Source organism: Chlorocebus sabaeus, chromosome 8 (genome assembly GCF_047675955.1).
Source record: "Chlorocebus sabaeus isolate Y175 chromosome 8, mChlSab1.0.hap1, whole genome shotgun sequence".
NCBI classification, from domain to species: Eukaryota; Metazoa; Chordata; class Mammalia; order Primates; family Cercopithecidae; genus Chlorocebus; species Chlorocebus sabaeus.
The window spans coordinates 116,164,493-116,177,220 of NC_132911.1; the positions used below are offsets into that span (position 1 = coordinate 116,164,493).

Consider the following 12,728-nt stretch of genomic DNA (forward strand, 5'->3'; position numbering starts at 1 on the left):
GTACTTTTAAAAGTGATGACTTCTTGCAGGTCACAAAAGAGCAATGTGATATATTAAATCAATAATTTACTAGATGTGGTCTGTGACTCTTTCAGTTTGAAAGAACTGCTGTACCTTACAAAACTGATAGTATATTTCTAGTAAATTACTTATGCATTGATATAGCGTGATTGAATGTCACAAATCATAAATCTAGTATAGAATATATTTGAAAGCTATATCTCCCATGGAGCATTTTTTAAGAGAAGGCTTTCCTAACCCTTAAGCTCTGTGAGATGAATTTGAATTCAGAAAGCTATTAGTACCAATATTGACTTTAAAATTAAAATACTATTGTTAGTTTCTTCTTTTGTTCAAAAATTTGATCTTAGTGAAAATATCTAACTATCCAGCCATTCCCTTCATGCTTCTTTTTATGTCTCCCCTATAACAATAGGTACTTCATTTTGTTTATCTGCCTTAAATGATAAGCCTTCAACAATGCTCTATTACATGTGAATTGACTTTGTTTAAATTTCACACTTCTTTTTAATACTAAAAAAAAAAAAAAAAAAAAAATCCATATCAGTGTGGTAATCAGTGGCTTATAAACCATTTTAATGACTCAGTAATTCGACTTAGTAGGATATAAGCTTCTACATCTGTCATCTCACTGATTGCCTGGATTCATTCATTAGATTTTCCTGGCTAGGGAGCCATCACCTTCATCCCTCAGTGCTCTGTGAGCTGTTTTCTACATCAGAGAGTGTGATCTTAGAGAAAGAGTCATTCTATGCCAAAGTCCTATGAATAGCTATATCCTTGAATAGATCTTCCATGTTACCACATACAAATTCTACTACTAGTAACAGTTTTGGAGGGCATAGACAGTTACTGTATGATGCTATGTGACTCATTTTGTACCCCAATTTTAAAAATTGAAATATAACTTACATACATAAAATTCACTGTTTTAAAGTATACAGTTGAATGCTTTTTAGCATATCCATGAGTTTTAAAACTAACACCATTTTCTAATTTTAGAACATTTCCTCCACTCCCAAAATAATTTCAGTACCCATTAGTAGTCACATGCTGTTGTCACTATCCTCAAGTTCCTGGAAATAGCTAACTTTTGAGGAAACTGTATGGGAAGATAATTTTTTAAAAGATTTGAATTATTGGCACTTTTTGAAACTAAAATACCTTTTTATCACATAGTTGATGTCTTACTGCTTTTTAATGATGAAAACCTTTTACTATTTAAAGAAATTGCTTAAAGCAACTAATAGTTTAAATGACTTTAAAGGGAAAAACACTCTTTAATAATTTGTTAACTTCTACCAAATTGCCTCAAAAATGTTGCTTTCTTGGGAACGTTTTCTCTAATTTCCAGACTTTTTCAGAAGCCCCCATTATATAGTATTTCATCAATTACTTTTAGGAGAGTAAATACAGTTTGTAATTTTGTATTTATTTTGTATGGCTATTTGATTAATGTCTATATCTGTCTCTAGTCTATAAGATCTATCAGATCAAAGTTTCCATGTCTTCTCTGCATACTATTTTTACCTCTGGAACCTAGCATAGTTGTTGTTTTTATAATAGGCTTCCAATAAATATACGCTGTATTAGGAAAAATGACAAAATATAAGTTATTAATATCTTGCTATTGACTAAATACATGGATACATGGAGTATAAAACTCATAGACTTAAAAAATCCTTCCTTTTAGGATAGCGTGGTAGAACACAATATAAAACAGCACATTGGAATCAGGTTTAGGTTTAGGCTGGGCACGGTGGCTCATTCCCATAATTCTAGCACTCTAGGCAGAATCAGGTGGATCACTTGAGGTCAGGAGCTTGAGACCAGCCTGGTCAACATGGCAAAATTCCATCTCTACTAAAAAAAAAAAAAAAAAAAAAACAACTTAGTCAGGCATGGGAACAGGTGCCTATAATCCTAGATACTAGGGAGGCTGAGGCAGGAGAATCACTTGAACCCAGGAGGCAGAGGTTGCAGTGAGCTAAGATTGTGCCATTGCACTCCAACCTGGGCAACAGAGTGAGACTCCATCTTGAAAAAGAGAGAGAGAGAAAAAAAAAGGTTTAGGTTTAAATTTCAGCTTCAGTCTTTACTGACTGAGTAGCCTTAGGACAGAGGGAAATATAAGCTTGAACTGAAACCGTAAGTGTCTGTTAGATCTGGTATATAGTGTGGGTTTAGGTAAAATGAATTAGGGAACTGCCCTGATCTACTCCAGAATCTTCTGCTGGCAATATAATGAGGCTTTTATAAGGCCTTAAGAAAATGAACTAACCTCATCAATCTCAAGAGGATACAAAGCTTAGAAGTAATAGCAGGAGAAACTTTCTTAGTAGTTTGCCAAACTGCTCCGTTGATAGAGGTAGGAAAACATTTAAATGATCCTGCATTGAGCATTGTCACTCTCTAGGAGAAACTCATGGCTTTTATTTTCTTCTCTTAATTTTTATCTAAGGATCAAGAGCAGAGTACTCCATCCCAAAGAAGAGGAAGCCATAACGTCAATTCTACTGTTTCTCAGTGATTGAGGTCACTGCCTGGCTGTTGAAGGTCAAGATGGATGTGGTTCTCTATTTTTCTTTAACTCTTTATCTTCTAGAAGCCTGGGGTGAAATAAGACTACTAGTACCATTGGCTCTTATTCCACCTCAGACTTCTAAAAAAGAGAATGTGGCCCATCTTCCTTCCCTTATATTTCAGGAGCTCTTCTCCTTGTTCAAGAAATTTGGATGAAGAAGAAAAATGTCTGTATTTTCTCTAGACTTAACTGAATTTTTTTTTCTAACTGAATTTCAGCATTTCTCTTAATTACAAATGTAAGTAACAAAGCACATGAATAGTAAAAGTTAACTGGGACTTTATCACCAGTAGAAATTACAGATTTTTTTATACTGCATTATAATTGTTTCAGATACCTCAAAATGTTGTATATGCTCATCACTATTGAAAATTATAGTAGTTACGAGACCTCTCACTAGAAGTTGCAATTTACTGCATTAGGTAAGAAGCATATATATCCTCACATAAAAAATGTGTATTTTTAATTTTAGTTTTTATATATTATAATAACTGTCTTTAAATATTATTGATTTCCCCTCTAAGCCTATGTGCTTTATTTTATTTTAAGCACTTAAAATATTATTCTAATAAGGGGACCATAAGCTTCATTGGAGTGCACAAAAAGTTTATAAAACCCCTGTTCTAATTCGGTTACTCCCAAACCACCATTCTTTCTCTTTGTCATGCTCTGTCTGTTCTTTCCCTCAAGAGAGATTGTCTCAGAGATGGTTGTTGTGGCCCAATAAAATCTGGAAAATATTAGTTTCATTGAATGATCCTTTTTTTCTTGCTCTTTTGTCTCTTTTCCCAACAGGATAGATCAATTGTTCTCGGAATCAGAAAGGTCCCAAAACTTAGGTTTGGAATTTAGGGAGTAATATCCAGTTTTAGGGTTAGCTTAAGCTTAAGACCGTTTGGAACCACAGTCTAAATACAGTTCAGCTTTCCTCACTAACTCTCCTATTTGATTCAGTCTAATTCACTCGATTTGTGGTTTTGGATTAGGGATCAAATTTCCTGCTGCAGAAAGAGCTCTAACTTGTCTTCTTTTAAGCATACATCTCCCTTATGCATCTTAGAGTGCATTGTTTGCTGGTTAAAGTGTAAATGCAAAACAATGAAGTTTCTTTGTATACTAAAGGGGAGGGAAGCAAAAAACCTACTCCCCTCCTTTAGAATTTCCCTTAGAAAACATAATCAGCATACCTTTTGATTTTCTAGTGCAAGGTCACCAGCCTTCTGACCCTTGAACCTGCAAACACATACTTCTGACAATAACTGAAGGTTCTTACTTGAGGTATACCAGAGACAAGGCACATCAATTGGTCTATCAAGAAGATAAAATAAAATTTAATAACTCCTTTTTTACCCTATTGTATAAATCTGTGTGATTCTGTCTAGTCTTTGTAGTGTCTTTCATAGACCACCTGCAATGTGCATTGTGTTCTAGATGTGCTTATTTAATAATAAAACTAATTTCTTTCTTTTCTAGGTTTTGTGGAACAAACTCTATTAGTATGATTTTTAGTTCCCCAACAAAAGTAAAAATTTGACTATCCTTAAATTTCTTGTGTTATTATTACCTTAATACCATTTGAATCTTGCCTTGCCTTCTAACAGTTACTGTTATATACTTTATTTTCTTCACTTGTAAGAAGAGAATTACTAAGTTTATTCAATATTCATATATATATATATACACACACACACACACACACATATGGTTCAGTAAAACTGACAATACATCAGGAAGGCACATTTGAGGTCTCACCTAAATGTAGACTATATGGTAGTGGAGAATAGGGTACATCTTCATACAATGAGAAGCCATATGACTGTAGATCTGGAGATATGGTTTAAATATGAACTCCAAGTCAATGGTAACAATAAAATGCAGATTGAGCATCCCTAATTCAAAACACAAAATCCAAAATGATCCAAAATCTGAAATTTTTGAGCACCAACATGATATTCAAAGTTCATGTTTAAAGGAAATGCTCATTGGAACATTTTAGATTTGGGATTTTCAGATTAGGGGTGCTCAACTGGTAAGTATAAATGCAAATATTCCAATATACAAAAAAATGAGAAATCGGAAACACTCTAGTCCAAGCATTGTGGATTAGGCATTCTCAACCTGTATACTCTGAATGATAAGCATTGATTTACAAATTGCTTCCTACATTGGCTGCTCCACCTAGTATGCCCCAGAATCCACAGCAGGAGGGATTTGTTTATAGCAATATTAATGATTAATGATTCTCTAGACTAGCATCCAGGAGGCAAACTGCAGACAGAGTGTATGTAAGAGTGTCAGAAAAATAGCAAGTGCTCAGTAACATTAGCCTCTCTTTTTGTTTCCATTTAAATAATAATTTTCCCCCATCATATGAAAACAAAATATGCTCTGGTGTTATCACAATGCAATACAAAATACATTAAAATACATTACGCTTCTCTTTTGAAAACCTTTCCAACACATAATCTGCGTATTTTATCCATGAACAAAATTCCTGTGTGCTGCTGATGAAAAGCAGATATTTGATGATACACAGACATGTTTTAATTATACTACCTACTTAAATGATATCAAATGCCAATGGCTCAGTATATTAGATTAGATAATCTCTATATGCATTGATAATGAAATGAGACTCTAGACTTATTTAACACCCCCCCAAAAATTTTGTAAACCTTAAGGACATTTGACATAAAAATAACTGAAATAAAAGTGTAGTTATTTATGTCTGAATTATATATACCCAAACAATATGATTTCATTAAAAGTAAGGCATATGAGGTTACCAATTAGAGATGACTTTAAAGTTGGAAAGCTATAATTATAAAATTTACTTCTTATTTTTTGGTTTGTTTGTTTCAAAGTTTTTTCTTTATCACTCCACATATACTTGGAAGTTGAACAGAGAATGGTGCCAGACCACTGGATGTCTAATTTTAACATATTTGCATTTAGGCACTTTTGACTGAAATTAGAGGTCATCAGTGATTGAGTTACTTAAATATATATATGTGTGTGTGTGTATATATATATGTGTGTGTGAGTGTGTGTGTATATATATGTGTGTGTGTGTATATATATATATATATATTTTTATTTTTGCAGAACCCAGATCTTATATCAGCATAAGTGAAACAAAGGTATTGAAAAAAACAGAGCTGGCACTGGCTAATATATCTATATAGGCCTTTGTATACTGTTCAGAGTTGCATTTTAGATGAAATACAAAAATGCACTTAAGATGAAAAATTTTATCAGGTTTTTTTTTTTTTTGTTTATTGGTTTGTTTGATTTTTTTGTAGGAATTTACATTCTCTTAATTCTCATACTTAGCCTGGAGGAAGATTTCAATCTCACCACTTATTCTTAGTGCCATACATCATTTGTAAAACACTAAACCACTTAAAATATTCCAGGCACTCTTTGGTTCTGGAGATACAAACAGGCCAATACAAAGTTCTTTGCAGAATTAACCAGCCTACCTACAGGGCAGTGATTAAGATCATGTCTTCATAAGAAGACTGCTAAGCATGTGTGACTTTGAACGAGTGGCTGAACCTCTCTCTGTGTCTTGGTTTCCTCATCTGTTAAATGAGAATATGAACAGTTTCTATTTCATTGCATTATGGTGAAATACAAAATAATATGTAATATTATTATTACCAGCTTGATACAGGTAAGCTGTCATCTGTCAACCATCCTCCTCCCTATGCTCTTGTTCTACTGAATTGCTTGAAATTCCACCAGCATTTCCTATTTGCTCTTTGCTTCTACATGTTTACATACGCTGAACCCGAGTTGTGAAACACATAATCTCTTTATGTCCTGTGGTTCACCTAGTTTCTTATTATTTATACTTTTAAAATTCAGTTTATGTATCACTTTCATAAGGAAGCTTCCCTGATCTCCCTTCATAACAAGATCAGATGTATCTCCATGCTGTGCTCACAGTACCGTTTTTATTTCTAGCAATGGACTTTACCTGTCTGTATCTCATCAGATTATAAACTCTCTAAGGACAAGGACCATGTTGATTTCATGTTGTTATCCCCAATTTTTAATGCAGGACCAGGCATAATGGTACTTTTAATACCTGACTAACAGGAATCAACAAATGATATTTTCTTTGGAATAATTGGTGAGCTAGTAGTTCATTAACAGTCCAAATATGTTTATTCTTAGGGTCATATATTATAACTGCCTATTAATTGGATGCTCACTGTATGTTGTAACAGTGGAAAAGATTAAGAATATTTCATTCGTACTGTGGTCAGTACTCTCTAGTTTAATGATTTACCTTTCAAAGTTACGAGGTCCTGAAAGTACTTTGGGCTTTACATACATCAAATAAATCCTTATTCAGGATATAGAGTTGCAATTTTAGAATAGATATTGATTCTGTCCTGGGAGCTCTGAGGAGCAGGGGGATGGTAAATAGGAATTTTCTTCTAGTAAGAAGACAAGAGATTAGATGCCTGAAAAAAACGAGAGAGCTAGCCAGCCAGAGAGCTGGGGTAAAAGTAATACAAGCCGAAAGAACAGCAGGTGCAAAAGATGTGGGGCAGAAGTCTGATCAGTGCTTTGAAGAAATACCAAGAAGGCTAGTATCACTCAAAGAGTGTAGCAGAGGGAGGAAACAATAAAGAGGTCAGGGTGTATATGAGAAGATGAAGTAGAACTTTGGATTATAAGATCTTTGGCATTTATTCTGATTTGGGAAGCCATTGGTGGATTTTGAGTAAATATGATATAATCTGAACTATGCTCAAAAGATGACTGTATTGTTGTTTGGAAGATACTATATGGAGAACAAAGGAAGGAGAAAAACTAGTTAGGAGAGAGGAAAAGAGGTTAGAGATGGCAGATGCTCTGGACAAGGGTAGAGCTGTGCCATTAGAAAATAAGTCAAGGCAACATGATTAGGTGAGATAAATCAAGCAATGAATATTAAAGGGAAAATCTGAAATCTGCCACTATTTTTGTTTTATTACCTTTATTTAATATTGAGTGAGATTATGGATAAGAATGACATATGACTTCTACTTTAATTCAGTATGTCTGTATATAACTAAATTACTACAGAGTTTTAAAAGATCCTTTTTAAAGTAAGAAAAATAAAAAGGGAAGAAATTATTTTCTAAACACATTTTTTTTTTAAATCATGAAAGGAATTGTAGGTACAGATATGCTGTTCTGCTATCATTTAATATATATGACAATATCATGAGATAAACTGCAGAGTTTCTCATCACTGAGCAGGACTTACCACAGGATGCAATCATTTTGGATCTATTTCTGACAAATATAATCTCCCAGTGTCCACCTTAAGCTCTTAAAAACATTTTCTTCTGATTTAAAATGTACACTTAATCCTAAATCATGATAAAATTCTATCTTCTAAAATAGACAAACTTTATAAATTAATATGGTTTAGTTTGAGTTTACAGGTATTTAACAAGAGCCTGTTTATATAAATTAAGGTGTTACATGCTACGGGATATATAGCCTATGGCTGCATGGAGCTTATGCTCTTCTAGGGTCAGACTAAGGCAACATTATAAGAAAAAGCAAAATATAGTTGTGTTCTAAGAGTCTGCAGAATATGATCATGTTGGTATTTGCTTCTACACTAAAAAAAAAAAAATAATAAACAAAAAAAAAGCTTTCCTTATTTTCACTCCTAGGAATCACAGTTAACTTCCTATTTATGCACTCAAAAGCCATGCCTACCAGTCAGTCACAATTTTATCAGAGATTTTAGTCAGGATACCTACTATGGGATGGCACCTAGGCTGAAAAGCAGCAAAGTGCCAGTCACCTAATTCTCAAACATTGATAAAATTAGGAATAGAGGCATACACATATTAATGTATAGCAAAAGCAATCACTAGAATAACCCCAAATAATATAACTATGAAACACTGAAGAGAGGGACTGTGTATGTTACATCATCTTTTGTATCAGGGAATCGTGAAGTATTATCTACAGTTGGTAAATAAAGAAACAGATCTTTCTATGTTATATGGAGTTATGGGAGGGGCCATCAGAGCAATTAGAAACAGAAATTAGAACCTTCAGCTTCTGACCAATAGGAGGATAGAGAGGGATAAGGCAGATGACCATTGCTTTAAATATAAGCTACTTCTTATTATTTTCTTAGTTATCACAGGCATATCTCAGATAAAAATACAAAATTTATCTTAAAAAATACAAAATAATTTGTTTTTATGAACAATGAACCCTCTGGATTATTACACATACTTTAAATACTAAATTTGACTTTTAAATATTAACTTAGGCCAGGGGTGGTGACTCATGACTGTAACCTCGGCATTATGGGACGCCAAGGCGGGAGGATCACTTGAGGCCAGTAGTTCAAGACCAGCCTGGGCACCATAGTTAGACACTGTCTCTGCAAAAAAAATAAAAATAAAAAATTAGCTGGGTGTGGTGGCACATGCCTGTAGTCCCAGCTACTTGAGAAGCTGAGGTGGGAGAACTGCCTGAACTTGGGAAGTACAGGCTTTAGTGAGCCATGGTTGTACCACTGCACTCCAGCAGGGGTGAAGAGTGAGATCCTGTCTGGAAAAAAAAAAAAAAAAAAAAAAAAAAAAAGTATTATGCTGTTACATCTGAAAGTCAGCCAGTCCTGTGTGTAAGTGCTGAGGAAAAATAATTAGATATGTGTGACATTGATTAGGAAACTAAAATATATCAAATGCTCCTCACTGTGTGACAGTGAGAGCCACAGACCAATGTTTAAAATAAGTTATTTAATATGATTTTCTCAACAACCTTGCAAATTACACAATATCTTATAATTAGATATACTAAATAAATAAATTGAAAAGTAACACAGAAACCCAGACATTTAAAAAAAAAATCATTGTTTAGTATTAAATATATCTAGTTCTAAAACAGAATTTTTTTCCCCAACTATACTAGAAATTATTGGTTGCAATCATAAACTTATCTTAAACTTTTTTTCTAATAGCTTAAAGAGTTCACTGGATAAATTTTATTTGATTTCCATAACATCATGTCCATTTTGATTAAAAGTCTAATGATACTTAATTGTTGGTAAAAATTATCTCTTATGGAAATTTTTAAATACTCAAAGCCTGTTCAATTTTCAGGAGTGAATGAATGTGTGTATTCACATCATAACATAGATAAATTAATTTTAATTAATATTGAAAAGACAGAAATATATTAGTTTACCAAAACATAACACCCAATGGAAGATGTGATGCATGTTTATCAGCACTTTGCTTCTCTTGGAACACTGCATTGAAAATCACAACTTCCATATATTTATATTCCAACTTTTGTCAGAAACTTTACTAGATTCTCTATGTGTGTTGTGTTTACCAATTGAATCTTCACAATAACCTATTGAATTTACAACTACTAATCTAGTTTTAGAGATTTAAAAGTCAAGACTGAGTTTGCCTTAGGTCACAGGTGTCAGAAGACATCTATTTGAATCCAGGTCTGCTGTACGCTCTAAATTGTCTGTAGATATGAACTATTCAATGAACATTAAGTATACTTAATTGGGCCATAATCGATCCTATAAAATGTTTCTGGCTCAAAAGGATTTTTTTAAAAAAAATATTATGGCATATGGAACATTTCATGCTGAAACTGACATTTCTATGACCTATTGGAAAGGAATATGATTATATTAGGTGGGCATATTCTTAGCGAATGTATGCTATACTCTAGTGTTCCTGACTTTTTCACCTGTCATTGAAAGCCATCTACTTAATCATTTATCCCTGTGATTAACATCTACCTTATTAATCTATAGTTTTTTGTGTCCTTTGATATTTCTGCATCAGGACTTTTAGTTATTTTGAATCTGGCTCCCAGAAATTTTTCAGAAATTTTCTATAGTTTCCAAATGATCATTGACAGTAAAATTTGAAAAGTTCTTTTCTATGTTTAGTATGTTTTTTCTAGCTAAATTAGATTTTTTAAATTCTAAATTATATAATACTAATTTCTACGGTTCTACATTCTAATATGATACAACAACCCTTTCTATTAAATTTCCTATAAACTTCCATGCCATCAATCACTTTTTCTCTCTTTGGAACAATTAATTCCAAAGCAGTTATTTCTCTATTTATTCCTTTTATCTTCTGATAGATGAACCATAAATGCAAGTCAAAAATTAACCAGCTGTTCTGGTAATGGTGGACCAATCAGAAGATGTCTACCATTTCTTTGTTTCTTATAACAATATTTTGAAGTAAAAAATGTTAATTATCCCTATTTCATAGATGAGACAAAATAAACCCAGAGAGGGGTAAGTCAGAAATTGTGCACATGTAATTCTTAAAAGTGAATACATTCTTCAACTAGGAAAAATTACCATGTATATTAGATATCAAAAATTGTTGGTTATTTTCACTGAAATTAATAGTAAGAAATGCAATTTATATCATAGCCCAATTCAAACAAACACTTGAATGCATGCAGGTATATATATATATACAGATGTCTATTTATTGTATTTTATTTATTTCTTTATATATAACAGGGAAATTTTCCAAAAGTAATATGTACTCCCGGCCGGGTGCAGTGGTTCACTCCTGTAATCCCAGCACTTTGGGAGGTTGAGGTGAACGGATTTCTTGAGGCCAGGAGTTTGAGACCAGCTTGAGCAACATGGCAAAAAACCATCTCTACTAAAAATAAAAAAAATTATCTGGGTGTGGTGGTGCACACCTGTAATCCCAGCTATTAGAGAGTCTGAGGCAGGAGAATCGCTTGAACACAGGAGGTGGAGTTGCAGTGAGCCCAGATCACACCACTGCACTCCAGCCTGGGCAGCAGAGCCAGACTCCATCTCAAAAACAAACAAACAAAAATACTCTCTCTATGTTCCTTAAAGCATACTTTTTTCTGGGACTGTAACCTAGTTTAACCATTGTGGAAGACAGTGTGGAGATTCCTTAAGGATCTAGAACGAGAAATACCATTAGACCCAGCCATCCCATTACTGGGTATATACCCAAAGGATTATAAATCATGCTGCTATAAAGATACATGCACACGTATGTTTATTGCAGCACTATTCACAATAGCAAAGACTTGGAACCAACCCAAATGTCCATCAATGACAGACTGGATTAAGAAAATGTGGCACATATACACCATGGAATACTATGCAGCCATAAAAAAGGATGAGTTCGTGTCCTTTGTAGGGACATGGATGCAGCTGAAAACCATCATTCTGAGCAAACTATCACAAGAACAGAAAACCAAACACCGCATGTTCTCACTCATAGGTGGGAATTGAACAATGAGATCATGTGGACACAGGAAGGGGAACATCACACACCGGGGCCTGTTGTGGGGTAGGGGGAGGGGGGAGGGATAGCATTAGGAGATATACCTAATGTAAATGATGAGTTAATGGGTGCAGCACACCCATTATACACATGTATACACATGTAACAAACCTGCACGTTGTGCATATGCACCCTAGAACTTAAAGTATAATAAAAAAGTATACTTTTTTCTATTATTTTTATTAACTTTTAATTTAATTTCATTCGATTCACTTATATGTTTATTATATGCTAGTCACAACCCAATGAATTGATTTTATGATTCACTGTTGGTGACCCATAGTTTGGGAAATCTGTCCTAGATGATATCATTTTTGTGTTAATTTTCATACAATGCATTAGAATCATTTAATGGACTAGGGAGTCTCTAGCAACCCTAAGCAGTGATATCACTGTTTCTCTGTTTTTCCTTTCTCACTGTATCTCCATTCTTATATAGAGTTATATACAAGTATATGATTTTTAAATATGCAGTATTCTATCTCCTTCTAGGCAACCTAATTTCTAGAAGAAAAAACATTCTTCCTTATCCTTATTATAGACAAAGATTTATCACCAGCTTTTAATAATATTTAAATTATTAAATTTATCTACTTGGGTTGAAATGTCAGTTTTAGTGTGTTTGTTCCTCATGTACTCAGCCAATATTTTCTGAGCACCTAACATTTTCAGGTGCAAATCCTGAGGGCACAAAAATTAGCATAACAGGCCATAACCCAGTTCTCAGAAGGTCTGCCTATTATTATACGAATATTGCTTTA

General features: G+C 33.6%; 1 protein-coding gene across 2 annotated transcripts in view; it reads right to left on the minus strand.

The window, feature by feature from the left end:
* Positions 1-12,728, minus strand: part of CSMD3 (CUB and Sushi multiple domains 3) — a 1,272,067-nt gene that overhangs the window by 260,891 nt on the left and 998,448 nt on the right. The window lies entirely within an intron of this gene.